At 41.2% G+C, this 13673-nt stretch overlaps 6 non-coding genes across 6 annotated transcripts; all 6 read right to left on the reverse strand.

Moving 5' to 3' along the window:
- Positions 1–2176: 2176 nt before the first annotated feature.
- TRNAY-AUA (transfer RNA tyrosine (anticodon AUA)) lies at positions 2177–2262 on the reverse strand. The gene is given in 2 exon segments: positions 2177–2212; positions 2226–2262. It is a non-coding gene; the product is annotated as a tRNA-Tyr (tRNA).
- Positions 2263–6695: 4433 nt separating this feature from the next.
- On the reverse strand, positions 6696–6781 carry TRNAY-AUA (transfer RNA tyrosine (anticodon AUA)). Its single transcript is given in 2 exon segments — positions 6696–6731; positions 6745–6781. It is a non-coding gene; the product is annotated as a tRNA-Tyr (tRNA).
- A 1161-nt stretch (positions 6782–7942) lies between these two features.
- Positions 7943–8028, reverse strand: TRNAY-AUA (transfer RNA tyrosine (anticodon AUA)). The gene is given in 2 exon segments: positions 7943–7978; positions 7992–8028. It is a non-coding gene; the product is annotated as a tRNA-Tyr (tRNA).
- A 559-nt stretch (positions 8029–8587) lies between these two features.
- Positions 8588–8673, reverse strand: TRNAY-GUA (transfer RNA tyrosine (anticodon GUA)). Its single transcript is given in 2 exon segments — positions 8588–8623; positions 8637–8673. It is a non-coding gene; the product is annotated as a tRNA-Tyr (tRNA).
- Positions 8674–11776: 3103 nt separating this feature from the next.
- TRNAY-GUA (transfer RNA tyrosine (anticodon GUA)) lies at positions 11777–11862 on the reverse strand. Its single transcript is given in 2 exon segments — positions 11777–11812; positions 11826–11862. It is a non-coding gene; the product is annotated as a tRNA-Tyr (tRNA).
- Positions 11863–12422: 560 nt separating this feature from the next.
- On the reverse strand, positions 12423–12508 carry TRNAY-AUA (transfer RNA tyrosine (anticodon AUA)). The gene is given in 2 exon segments: positions 12423–12458; positions 12472–12508. It is a non-coding gene; the product is annotated as a tRNA-Tyr (tRNA).
- Positions 12509–13673: the final 1165 nt, after the last annotated feature.

A 13673-nucleotide genomic window follows, 5' to 3' on the forward strand; every position in this document is an offset into this window, starting at 1 on the left:
ATATCTTGGATGGTGTATACTGTTCTCTCATTTCCCTTGAGAAATCAAGATTGTCAAGGGGATTCTGCTGTTTTGCCAGTTCATAGCAAGAGATGGGGATCTGAAACACCTCACAGGAAACCAATGAAGATTGGTGTTGGACAGAAACATAACGTGGCCACAGCCTCAAAGCAAAAGGCATCTATTTTCAGTGATGAAATATAATATAATTATAAATTGTCTGTTATTTTATTTTCCAAGTATTTTACTTTCCAAGTATTCAATAAAATTTGCATTTGGCAAAAGTCCTTCAAGCCGGATTTGAAGCAGCGACCTAAGGATGCCTGTTTTACCACTACAGTCCTCCGCTCTACCAACTGAGCTTTCGAAGGCTTGGCAAATCATTCTCTAGCAAACTCAATACGAGCTTCCACTTCAACCGTCGACTTGTAAACATCTCTTGCAATTCGTGCAAAATACTACAAATTTGGCTTGTGAGGTTCCCGAATTGAGTAAAAGCACATCAGTTCCCAATTAAAAAAATGACCCCCTCCGCAGTCGCCCGCATGTTACTGACCACCATACTAAGGGGGAAAAGTTGAAAGGCGGCACCTCACAGGCCATCTCCTCAGAGTATTCAGCCGCGTTGGGCCTTGACAATTTTTTAATATCTTGGATGGTGTACAGTGTTCTCTCATTTCTCTTGAGAAATCAAGATTGTCAAGGGGATTCTGCTGTTTTGCCAGTTCATAGCAAGAGATGGGGATCCAAAACACCTCACAGGAAACCAATGAAGATTCGTGTTGGACAGAAAAATAACGTGGTCACAGCCTCAAAGCAAAAGGCATCTATTTTCAGTGATGAAATATAATATAATTATAAATTGTCTGTTATTTTACTTTCCAAGTATTTTACTTTCCAAGTATTCAATAAAATGTGCATTTGGCAAAAGTCCTTCGAACCGGATTTGAACCAGTGACCTAAGGATGCCTGTTTTACCACTACAGTCCTCCGCTCTACCAACTGAGCTACCGAAGGCTTGGCAAATCAACTCTAGCAAGCTCAATTCGAGCTTCCACTTCAACCGTCGACATGCAAACATCTCTTGCAATTCGTGCAAAATACTACAAATTTGGCTTGTGAGGTTCCCGAATTGAGTAAAAGCACATCAGTTCCCAATTAAAAAAATGACCCCCTCCGCAGTCTCCCGCATGTTAATGACCACCATACTAAGGGGGAAAAGTTGAAAGGCGCGCCTCACAGGCCATCTCCTCAGAGTATTCAGCCGTGTTGGGCCTTGACAATATTTTAATATCTTGGATGGTGTATAGTGTTCTCCCATTTCCCTTGAGAAATCAAGATTGTCAAGGGGTTTCTGCTGTTTTGTCAGTTCATAGCAAGAGATGGGGATCCAAAATACCTCACAGGAAAACAACGAAGATTGGTGTCGGACAGAAAAATAACGTGGCCACAGCCTCAAAGCAAAAGGCATCTATTTTCAGTGATGAAATATAATATAATTATAAATTGTCTGTTATTTTACTTTCCAAGTATTTTACTTTCCAAGTATTCAATAAAATGTGCATTTGGCAAAAGTCCTTCGAGCCGGATTTGAATCAGCGACGAGCTATCGAAGGCTTGGCAAATCATTCTCTAGCAAACTCAATACGAGCTTCCACTTCAACCGTCCACTTGTAAACATCTCTTGCAATTCGTGCAAAATACTACAAATTTGGCTTGTGAGGTTCCCGAATTGAGTAAAAGCACATCAGTTCCCAATTAAAAAAATGACCCCCTCCGCAGTCTCCCGCATGTTAATGACCACTATACTAAGGGGGAAAAGTTGAAAGGCGGCGCCTCACAGGCCATCTCCTCAGAGTATTCAGCCGTGTTGGGCCTTGACAATATTTTAATATCTTGGATGGTGTATAGTGTTCTCTCATTTCCCTTGAGAAATCAAGATTGTCAAGGGGATTCTGCTGTTTTGCCAGTTCATAGCAAGAGATGGGGATCCAAAACACCTGACAGGAAACCAATGAAGATTCGTGTTGGACAGAAAAATAACGTGGCCACAGCCTCAAAGCAAAAGGCATCTATTTTCAGTGATGAAATATAATATAATTATAAATTGTCTGTTATTTTACTTTCCAAGTATTTTACTTTCCAAGTATTCAATAAAATGTGCATTTGGCAAAAGTCCTTTGAGCCGGATTTGAACCAGCGACCTAAGGATGCCTGTTTTACCACTATAGTCCTCCGCTCTACCAACTGAGCTATCGAAGGCTTGGCAAATCAACTCTAGCAAACTCAATACGAGCTTCCACTTCAACCGTCGACTTGTAAACATCTCTTGCAATTCGTGCAAAATACTACAAATTTGGCTTGTGAGGTTCCCGAATTGAGTAAAAGCACATCAGTTCCCAATTAAAAAAATGACCCCCTCCGCAGTCTCCCGCATGTTACTGACCACCATACTAAGGGGGAAAAGTTGAAAGGCGGCACCTCACAGGCCATCTCCTCAGAGTATTCAGCCGCGTTGGGCCTTGACAATATTTTAATATCTTGGATGGTGTATAGTGTTCTCTCATTTCCCTTGAGAAATCAAGATTGTCAAGGGGATTCTGCTGTTTTGCCAGTTCATAGCAAGAGATGGGGATCCAAAACACCTCACAGGAAACCAATGAAGATTCGTGTTGGACAGAAATATAACATGGTCACAGCCTCAAAGCAAAAGGCATCTATTTTCAGTGATGAAATATAATATAATTATAAATTGTCTGTTATTTTACTTTCCAAGTATTTTACTTTCCAAGTATTCAATAAAATGTGCATTTGGCAAAAGTCCCTCGAGCCGGATTTGAACCAGCCACCTAAGGATGCCTGTTTTACCATTACAGTCCTCTGCTCTACCAACTGAGCTATCGAAGGCTTGGCAAATTGTTCTCTAGCAAACTCAATACGAGCTTCCACTTCAACCGTCGACTTGTAAACATCTCTTGCAATTCGTGCAAAATACTACAAATTTGGCTTGTGACGTTCCCGAATTGAGTAAAAGCACATCAGTTCCCAATTAAAAAAATGACCCCCTCCGCAGTCTCCCGCATGTTACTGACCACCATACAAAGGAGGAAAAGTTGAAAGGCGGCGCCTCACAGGCCATCTCCTCAGAGTATTCATCAGTGTTCGGCCTTGACAATATTTTAATATCTTGGATGGTGTATAGTGTTCTCCCATTTCCCTTGAGAAATCAAGATTGTCAAGGGGATTCTGCTGTTTTGTCAGTTCATAGCAAGAGATGGGGATCCAAAATACCTCACAGGAAACCAACGAAGATTGGTGTCGGACAGAAAAATAACGTGGCCACAGCCTCAAAGCAAAAGGCATCTATTTTCAGTGATGAAATATAATATAATTATAAATTGTCTGTTATTTTACTTTCCAAGTATTTTACTTTCCAAGTATTCAATAAAATGTGCATTTGCCAAAAGTCCCTCGAGCCGGATTTGAACCAGCCACCTAAGGATGCCTGTTTTACCATTACAGTCCTCTGCTCTACCAACTGAGCTATCGAAGGCTTGGCAAATAGTTCTCTAGCAAACTCAATACGAGCTTCTACTTCAACCGTCGACTTGTAAACATCTCTTGCAATTCGTGCAAAATACTACAAATTTGGCTTGTGACGTTCCCGAATTGAGTAAAAGCACATCAGTTCCCAATGAAAAAAATGACCCCCTCCGCAGTCTCCCGCATGTTACTGACCACCATACTAAGGGGGAAAAGTTGAAAGGCGGCGCCTCACAGGCCATCTCCTCAGAGTATTCAGCCGTGTTGGGCCTTGACAATATTTTAATATCTTGGATGGTGTATACTGTTCTCTCATTTCCCTTGAGAAATCAAGATTGTCAAGGGGATTCGGCAGTTTTGCCAGTTCATAGCAAGAGATGGGGATCTGAAACACCTCACAGGAAACCAATGAAGATTGGTGTTGGACAGAAACATAACGTGGCCACAGCCTCAAAGCAAAAGGCATCTATTTTCAGTGATGAAATATAATATAATTATAAATTGTCTGTTATTTTATTTTCCAAGTATTTTACTTTCCAAGTATTCAATAAAATTTGCATTTGGCAAAAGTCCTTCGAGCCGGATTTGAACCAGCGACCTAAGGATGCCTGTTTTACCACTACAGTCCTCCGCTCTATCAACTGAGCTTTCGAAGGCTTGGCAAATCATTCTCTAGCAAACTCAATACGAGCTTCCACTTCAACCGTCGACTTGTAAACATCTCTTGCAATTCGTGCAAAATACTACAAATTTGGCTTGTGAGGTTCCCGAATTGAGTAAAAGCACATCAGTTCCCAATTAAAAAAATGACCCCCTCCGCAGTCGCCCGCATGTTACTGACCACCATACTAAGGGGGAAAAGTTGAAAGGCGGCACCTCACAGGCCATCTCCTCAGAGTATTCAGCCGCGTTGGGCCTTGACAATATTTTAATATCTTGGATGGTGTATAGTGTTCTCTCATTTCTCTTGAGAAATCAAGATTGTCAAGGGGATTCTGCTGTTTTGCCAGTTCATAGCAAGAGATGGGGATCCAAAACACCTCACAGGAAACCAATGAAGATTCGTGTTGGACAGAAAAATAACGTGGTCACAGCCTCAAAGCAAAAGGCATCTATTTTCAGTGATGAAATATAATATAATTATAAATTGTCTGTTATTTTACTTTCCAAGTATTTTACTTTCCAAGTATTCAATAAAATGTGCATTTGGCAAAAGTCCCTCGAGCCGGATTTGAACCAGCCACCTAAGGATGCCTGTTTTACCATTACAGTCCTCTGCTCTACCAACTGAGCTATCGAAGGCTTGGCAAATTGTTCTCTAGCAAACTCAATACGAGCTTCCACTTCAACCGTCGACTTGTAAACATCTCTTGCAATTCGTGCAAAATACTACAAATTTGGCTTGTGACGTTCCCGAATTGAGTAAAAGCACATCAGTTCCCAATTAAAAAAATGACCCCCTCCGCAGTCTCCCGCATGTTACTGACCACCATACTAAGGGGGAAAAGTTGAAAGGCGGCGCCTCACAGGCCATCTCCTCAGAGTATTCAGCCGTGTTGGGCCTTGACAATATTTTAATATCTTGGATGGTGTATACTGTTCTCTCATTTCCCTTGAGAAATCAAGATTGTCAAGGGGATTCTGCTGTTTTGCCAGTTCATAGCAAGAGATGGGGATCTGAAACACCTCACAGGAAACCAATGAAGATTGGTGTTGGACAGAAACATAACGTGGCCACAGCCTCAAAGCAAAAGGCATCTATTTTCAGTGATGAAATATAATATAATTATAAATTGTCTGTTATTTTATTTTCCAAGTATTTTACTTTCCAAGTATTCAATAAAATTTGCATTTGGCAAAAGTCCTTCAAGCCGGATTTGAACCAGCGACCTAAGGATGCCTGTTTTACCACTACAGTCCTCCGCTCTACCAACTGAGCTTTCGAAGGCTTGGCAAATCATTCTCTAGCAAACTCAATACGAGCTTCCACTTCAACCGTCGACTTGTAAACATCTCTTGCAATTCGTGCAAAATACTACAAATTTGGCTTGTGAGGTTCCCGAATTGAGTAAAAGCACATCAGTTCCCAATTAAAAAAATGACCCCCTCCGCAGTCGCCCGCATGTTACTGACCACCATACTAAGGGGGAAAAGTTGAAAGGCGGCACCTCACAGGCCATCTCCTCAGAGTATTCAGCCGCGTTGGGCCTTGACAATTTTTTAATATCTTGGATGGTGTATAGTGTTCTCTCATTTCTCTTGAGAAATCAAGATTGTCAAGGGGATTCTGCTGTTTTGCCAGTTCATAGCAAGAGATGGGGATCCAAAACACCTCACAGGAAACCAATGAAGATTCGTGTTGGACAGAAAAATAACGTGGTCACAGCCTCAAAGCAAAAGGCATCTATTTTCAGTGATGAAATATAATATAATTATAAATTGTCTGTTATTTTACTTTCCAAGTATTTTACTTTCCAAGTATTCAATAAAATGTGCATTTGGCAAAAGTCCTTCGAACCGGATTTGAACCAGTGACCTAAGGATGCCTGTTTTACCACTACAGTCCTCCGCTCTACCAACTGAGCTACCGAAGGCTTGGCAAATCAACTCTAGCAAGCTCAATTCGAGCTTCCACTTCAACCGTCGACATGCAAACATCTCTTGCAATTCGTGCAAAATACTACAAATTTGGCTTGTGAGGTTCCCGAATTGAGGAAAAGCACATCAGTTCCCAATTAAAAAAATGACCCCCTCCGCAGTCTCCCGCATGTTAATGACCACCATACTAAGGGGGAAAAGTTGAAAGGCGCGCCTCACAGGCCATCTCCTCAGAGTATTCAGCCGTGTTGGGCCTTGACAATATTTTAATATCTTGGATGGTGTATAGTGTTCTCCCATTTCCCTTGAGAAATCAAGATTGTCAAGGGGATTCTGCTGTTTTGTCAGTTCATAGCAAGAGATGGGGATCCAAAATACCTCACAGGAAAACAACGAAGATTGGTGTCGGACAGAAAAATAACGTGGCCACAGCCTCAAAGCAAAAGGCATCTATTTTCAGTGATGAAATATAATATAATTATAAATTGTCTGTTATTTTACTTTCCAAGTATTTTACTTTCCAAGTATTCAATAAAATGTGCATTTGGCAAAAGTCCTTCGAGCCGGATTTGAACCAGCGACCTAAGGATGCCTGTTTTACCACTATAGTCCTCTGCTCTACCAACTGAGCTATCGAAGGCTTGGCAAATCGTTCTCTAGCAAACTCAATACGAGCTTCCACTTCAACCGTCGACTTGTAAACATCTCTTGCAATTCGTGCAAAATACTACAAATTTGGCTTGTGACGTTCCCGAATTGAGTAAAAGCACATCAGTTCACAATTTAAAAAATGACCCCCTCCGCAGTCTCCCGCATGTTACTGACCACCATACAAAGGAGGAAAAGTTGAAAGGCGGCGCCTCACAGGCCATCTCCTCAGAGTATTCATCAGTGTTCGGCCTTGACAATATTTTAATATCTTGGATGGTGTATAGTGTTCTCCCATTTCCCTTGAGAAATCAAGATTGTCAAGGGGATTCTGCTGTTTTGTCAGTTCATAGCAAGAGATGGGGATCCAAAATACCTCACAGGAAAACAACGAAGATTGGTGTCGGACAGAAAAATAATGTGGCCACAGCCTCAAAGCAAAAGGCATCTATTTTCAGTGATGAAATATAATATAATTATAAATTGTCTGTTATTTTACTTTCCAAGTATTTTACTTTCCAAGTATTCAATAAAATGTGCATTTGGCAAAAGTCCTTTGAGCCGGATTTGAATCAGCGACGAGCTATCGAAGGCTTGGCAAATCATTCTCTAGCAAACTCAATACGAGCTTCCACTTCAACCGTCCACTTGTAAACATCTCTTGCAATTCGTGCAAAATACTACAAATTTGGCTTGTGAGGTTCCCGAATTGAGTAAAAGCACATCAGTTCCCAATTAAAAAAATGACCCCCTCCGCAGTCTCCCGCATGTTAATGACCACTATACTAAGGGGGAAAAGTTGAAAGGCGGCGCCTCACAGGCCATCTCCTCAGAGTATTCAGCCGTGTTGGGCCTTGACAATATTTTAATATCTTGGATGGTGTATAGTGTTCTCTCATTTCCCTTGAGAAATCAAGATTGTCAAGGGGATTCTGCTGTTTTGCCAGTTCATAGCAAGAGATGGGGATCCAAAACACCTGACAGGAAACCAATGAAGATTCGTGTTGGACAGAAAAATAACGTGGCCACAGCCTCAAAGCAAAAGGCATCTATTTTCAGTGATGAAATATAATATAATTATAAATTGTCTGTTATTTTACTTTCCAAGTATTTTACTTTCCAAGTATTCAATAAAATGTGCATTTGGCAAAAGTCCTTTGAGCCGGATTTGAACCAGCGACCTAAGGATGCCTGTTTTACCACTATAGTCCTCCGCTCTACCAACTGAGCTATCGAAGGCTTGGCAAATCAACTCTAGCAAACTCAATACGAGCTTCCACTTCAACCGTCGACTTGTAAACATCTCTTGCAATTCGTGCAAAATACTACAAATTTGGCTTGTGAGGTTCCCGAATTGAGTAAAAGCACATCAGTTCCCAATTAAAAAAATGACCCCCTCCGCAGTCTCCCGCATGTTACTGACCACCATACTAAGGGGGAAAAGTTGAAAGGCGGCACCTCACAGGCCATCTCCTCAGAGTATTCAGCCGCGTTGGGCCTTGACAATATTTTAATATCTTGGATGGTGTATAGTGTTCTCTCATTTCCCTTGAGAAATCAAGATTGTCAAGGGGATTCTGCTGTTTTGCCAGTTCATAGCAAGAGATGGGGATCCAAAACACCTCACAGGAAACCAATGAAGATTCGTGTTGGACAGAAATATAACATGGTCACAGCCTCAAAGCAAAAGGCATCTATTTTCAGTGATGAAATATAATATAATTATAAATTGTCTGCTATTTTACTTTCCAAGTATTTTACTTTCCAAGTATTCAATAAAATGTGCATTTGGCAAAAGTCCTTCGAGCCGGATTTGAACCAGCGACCTAAGGATGCCTGTTTTACCACTACAGTCCTCCGCTCTACCAACTGAGCTATCGAAGGCTTGGCAAATCAGTCTCTAGCAAGCTCAATACGAGCTTCCACTTCAATCGTCGACATTCAAACATCTCTTGCAATTTGTGCAAAATACTACAAATTTGGCTTGTGAGGTTCCCGAATTGAGTAAAAGCACATCAGTTCACAATTAAAAAAATGACCCCCTCCGCAGTCTCCCGCATGTTACTGACCACCATAATAAGGAGGAAAAGTTGAAAGGCGGTGCCTCACAGGCCATCTCCTCAGAGTATTCATCAGTGTTCGGCCTTGACAATATTTTAATATCTTGGATGGTGTATAGTGTTCTCCCATTTCCCTTGAGAAATCAAGATTGTCAAGGGGATTCTGCTGTTTTGTCAGTTCATAGCAAGAGATGGGGATCCAAAATACCTCACAGGAAACCAACGAAGATTGGTGTCGGACAGAAAAATAACGTGGCCACAGCCTCAAAGCAAAAGGCATCTATTTTCAGTGATGAAATATAATATAATTATAAATTGTCTGTTATTTTACTTTCCAAGTATTTTACTTTCCAAGTATTCAATAAAATGTGCACTTGGCAAAAGTCCTTTGAGACGGATTTGAACCAGCGACGAGCTATCGAAGGCTTGGCAAATCATTCTCTAGCAAACTCAATACGAGCTTCCACTTCAACCGTCGACTTGTAAACATCTCTTGCAATTCGTGCAAAATACTACAAATTTGGCTTGTGAGGTTCCCGAATTGAGTAAAAGCACATCAGTTCCCAATTAAAAAAATGACCCCCTCCGCAGTCTCCCGCATGTTACTGACCACCATACTAAGGGGGAAAAGTTGAAAGGCGGCACCTCAAAGGCCATCTCCTCAGAGTATTCAGCCTCGTTGGGCCTTGACAATATTTTAATATCTTGGATGGTGTATAGTGTTCTCTCATTTTCCTTGAGAAATCAAGATTGTCAAGGGGATTATGCTGTTTTGCCAGTTCATAGCAAGAGATGGGGATCAAAAAAACACCTCACAGGAAACCAAAGAAGATTGGTGTTGGACAGAAAAATAATGTGGCCACAGCCTCAAAGCAAAAGGCATCTATTTTCAGTGATGAAATATAATATAATTATAAATTGTCTGTTATGCTATTTTCCAAGTATTTTACTTTCCAAGTATTCAATAAAATTTGGATTTGGCAAAAGTCCTTCGAGCCGGATTTGAACCAGCGACCTAAGGATGCCTGTTTTACCACTACAGTCCTCTCCTCTACCAACTGAGCTATCGAAGGCTTGGCAAACCATTCTCTAGAAAGCTCAATTCGAGCTTCCACTTCAACCGTCGACATGCAAACATCTCTTGCAATTCGTGCAAAATACTACAAATTTGGCTTGTGAGGTTCCCGAATTGAGTAAAAGCACATCAGTTCCCAATTAAAAAAATGACCGCCTCCGCAGTCTCCCGCATGTTACTGACCACCATACTAAGGAGGAAAAGTTGAAAGGCGGCGCCTCACAGGCCATCTCCTCAGAGTATTCATCAGTGTTCGGCCTTGACAATATTTTAATATCTTGGATGGTGTATGGTGTTCTCCCATTTCCTTTGAGAAATCAAGATTGTCAAGGGGATTCTGCTGTTTTGTCAGTTCATAGCAAGAGATGGGGATCCAAAACACCTCACAGGAAACCAATGAAGATTCGTGTTGGACAGAAAAATAACGTGGTCACAGCCTCAAAGCAAAAGGGATCTATTTTCAGTGATGAAATATAATATAATTATAAATTGTCTGTTATTTTACTTTCCAAGTATTTTACTTTCCAAGTATTCAATAAAATGTGCATTTGGCAAAAGTCCATCGAGCCGGATTTGAACCAGCGACCTAAGGATGCATGTTTTACCACTACAGTCCTCCGCTCTACCAACTGAGCTATCGAAGGCTTGGCAAATCATTCTCTAGCAAACTCAATACGAGCTTCCACTTCAACCGTCGACTTGTAAACATCTCTTGCAATTCGTGCAAAATACTACAAATTTGGCTTGTGAGGTTCCCGAATTGAGTAAAAGCACATCAGTTCCCAATTAAAAAAATGACCCCCTCCGCAGTCTCCCGCATGTTACTGACCACCATACTAAGGGGGAAAAGTTGAAAGGCGGCACCTCAAAGGCCATCTCCTCAGAGTATTCAGCCTCGTTGGGCCTTGACAATATTTTAATATCTTGGATGGTGTATAGTGTTCTCTCATTTTCCTTGAGAAATCAAGATTGTCAAGGGGATTATGCTGTTTTGCCAGTTCATAGCAAGAGATGGGGATCAAAAAAACACCTCACAGGAAACCAAAGAAGATTGGTGTTGGACAGAAAAATAATGTGGCCACAGCCTCAAAGCAAAAGGCATCTATTTTCAGTGATGAAATATAATATAATTATAAATTGTCTGTTATGCTATTTTCCAAGTATTTTACTTTCCAAGTATTCAATAAAATTTGGATTTGGCAAAAGTCCTTCGAGCCGGATTTGAACCAGCGACCTAAGGATGCCTGTTTTACCACTACAGTCCTCTCCTCTACCAACTGAGCTATCGAAGGCTTGGCAAACCATTCTCTAGAAAGCTCAATTCGAGCTTCCACTTCAACCGTCGACATGCAAACATCTCTTGCAATTCGTGCAAAATACTACAAATTTGGCTTGTGAGGTTCCCGAATTGAGTAAAAGCACATCAGTTCCCAATTAAAAAAATGACCGCCTCCGCAGTCTCCCGCATGTTACTGACCACCATACTAAGGAGGAAAAGTTGAAAGGCGGCGCCTCACAGGCCATCTCCTCAGAGTATTCATCAGTGTTCGGCCTTGACAATATTTTAATATCTTGGATGGTGTATGGTGTTCTCCCATTTCCTTTGAGAAATCAAGATTGTCAAGGGGATTCTGCTGTTTTGTCAGTTCATAGCAAGAGATGGGGATCCAAAACACCTCACAGGAAACCAATGAAGATTCGTGTTGGACAGAAAAATAACGTGGTCACAGCCTCAAAGCAAAAGGGATCTATTTTCAGTGATGAAATATAATATAATTATAAATTGTCTGTTATTTTACTTTCCAAGTATTTTACTTTCCAAGTATTCAATAAAATGTGCATTTGGCAAAAGTCCTTCGAGCCGGATTTGAACCAGCGACCTAAGGATGCATGTTTTACCACTACAGTCCTCCGCTCTACCAACTGAGCTATCGAAGGCTTGGCAAATCAGTCTCTAGCAAGCTCAATACGAGCTTCCACTTCAACCGTCGACATTCAAACATCTCTTGCAATTCGTGCAAAATACTACAAATTGGGCTTGTGAGGTTCCCGAATTGAGTAAAAGCACATCAGTTCACAATTTAAAAAATGACCCCCTCCGCAGTCTCCCGCATGTTACTGACCACCATACAAAGGAGGAAAAGTTGAAAGGCGGCGCCTCACAGGCCATCTCCTCAGAGTATTCATCAGTGTTCGGCCTTGACAATATTTTAATATCTTGGATGGTGTATAGTGTTCTCCCATTTCCCTTGAGAAATCAAGATTGTCAAGGGGATTCTGCTGTTTTGTCAGTTCATAGCAAGAGATGGGGATCCAAAATACCTCACAGGAAAACAACGAAGATTGGTGTCGGACAGAAAAATAACGTGGCCACAGCCTCAAAGCAAAAGGCATCTATTTTCAGTGATGAAATATAATATAATTATAAATTGTCTGTTATTTTACTTTCCAAGTATTTTACTTTCCAAGTATTCAATAAAATGTGCATTTGGCAAAAGTCCTTCGAGCCGGATTTGAACCAGCGACCTAAGGATGCCTGTTTTACCACTATAGTCCTCCCCTCTACCAACTGAGCTATCGAAGGCTTGGCAAATCGTTCTCTAGCAAACTCAATACGAGCTTCCACTTCAACCGTCGACTTGTAAACATCTCTTGCAATTCGTGCAAAATACTACAAATTTGGCTTGTGACGTTCCCGAATTGAGTAAAAGCACATCAGTTCCCAATGAAAAAAATGACCCCCTCCGCAGTCTCCCGCATGTTACTGACCACCATACTAAGGGGGAAAAGTTGAAAGGCGGCGCCTCACAGGCCATCTCCTCAGAGTATTCAGCCGTGTTGGGCCTTGACAATATTTTAATATCTTGGATGGTGTATAGTGTTCTCTCATTTCTCTTGAGAAATCAAGATTGTCAAGGGGATTCTGCTGTTTTGCCAGTTCATAGCAAGAGATGGGGATCCAAAACACCTCACAGGAAACCAATGAAGATTCGTGTTGGACAGAAAAATAACGTGGTCACAGCCTCAAAGCAAAAGGCATCTATTTTCAGTGATGAAATATAATATAATTATAAATTGTCTGTTATTTTACTTTCCAAGTATTTTACTTTCCAAGTATTCAATAAAATGTGCATTTGGCAAAAGTCCCTCGAGCCGGATTTAAACCAGCCACCTAAGGATGCCTGTTTTACCATTACAGTCCTCTGCTCTACCAACTGAGCTATCGAAGGCTTGGCAAATCGTTCTCTAGCAAACTCAATACGAGCTTCCACTTCAACCGTCGACTTGTAAACATCTCTTGCAATTCGTGCAAAATACTACAAATTTGGCTTGTGACGTTCCCGAATTGAGTAAAAGCACATCAGTTCCCAATGAAAAAAATGACCCCCTCCGCAGTCTCCCGCATGTTACTGACCACCATACTAAGGGGGAAAAGTTGAAAGGCGGCGCCTCACAGGCCATCTCCTCAGAGTATTCAGCCGTGTTGGGCCTTGACAATATTTTAATATCTTGGATGGTGTATACTGTTCTCTCATTTCCCTTGAGAAATCAAGATTGTCAAGGGGATTCTGCTGTTTTGCCAGTTCATAGCAAGAGATGGGGATCTGAAACACCTCACAGGAAACCAATGAAGATTGGTGTTGGACAGAAACATAACGTGGCCACAGCCTCAAAGCAAAAGGCATCTATTTTCAGTGATGAAATATAATATAATTATAAATTGTCTGTTATTTTATTTTCCAAGTATT

Source organism: Ambystoma mexicanum, chromosome 1p, assembly GCF_040938575.1.
Source record: "Ambystoma mexicanum isolate Mex_15411 chromosome 1p, UKY_AmexF1_1, whole genome shotgun sequence".
Taxonomy (NCBI): domain Eukaryota; kingdom Metazoa; phylum Chordata; class Amphibia; order Caudata; family Ambystomatidae; genus Ambystoma; species Ambystoma mexicanum.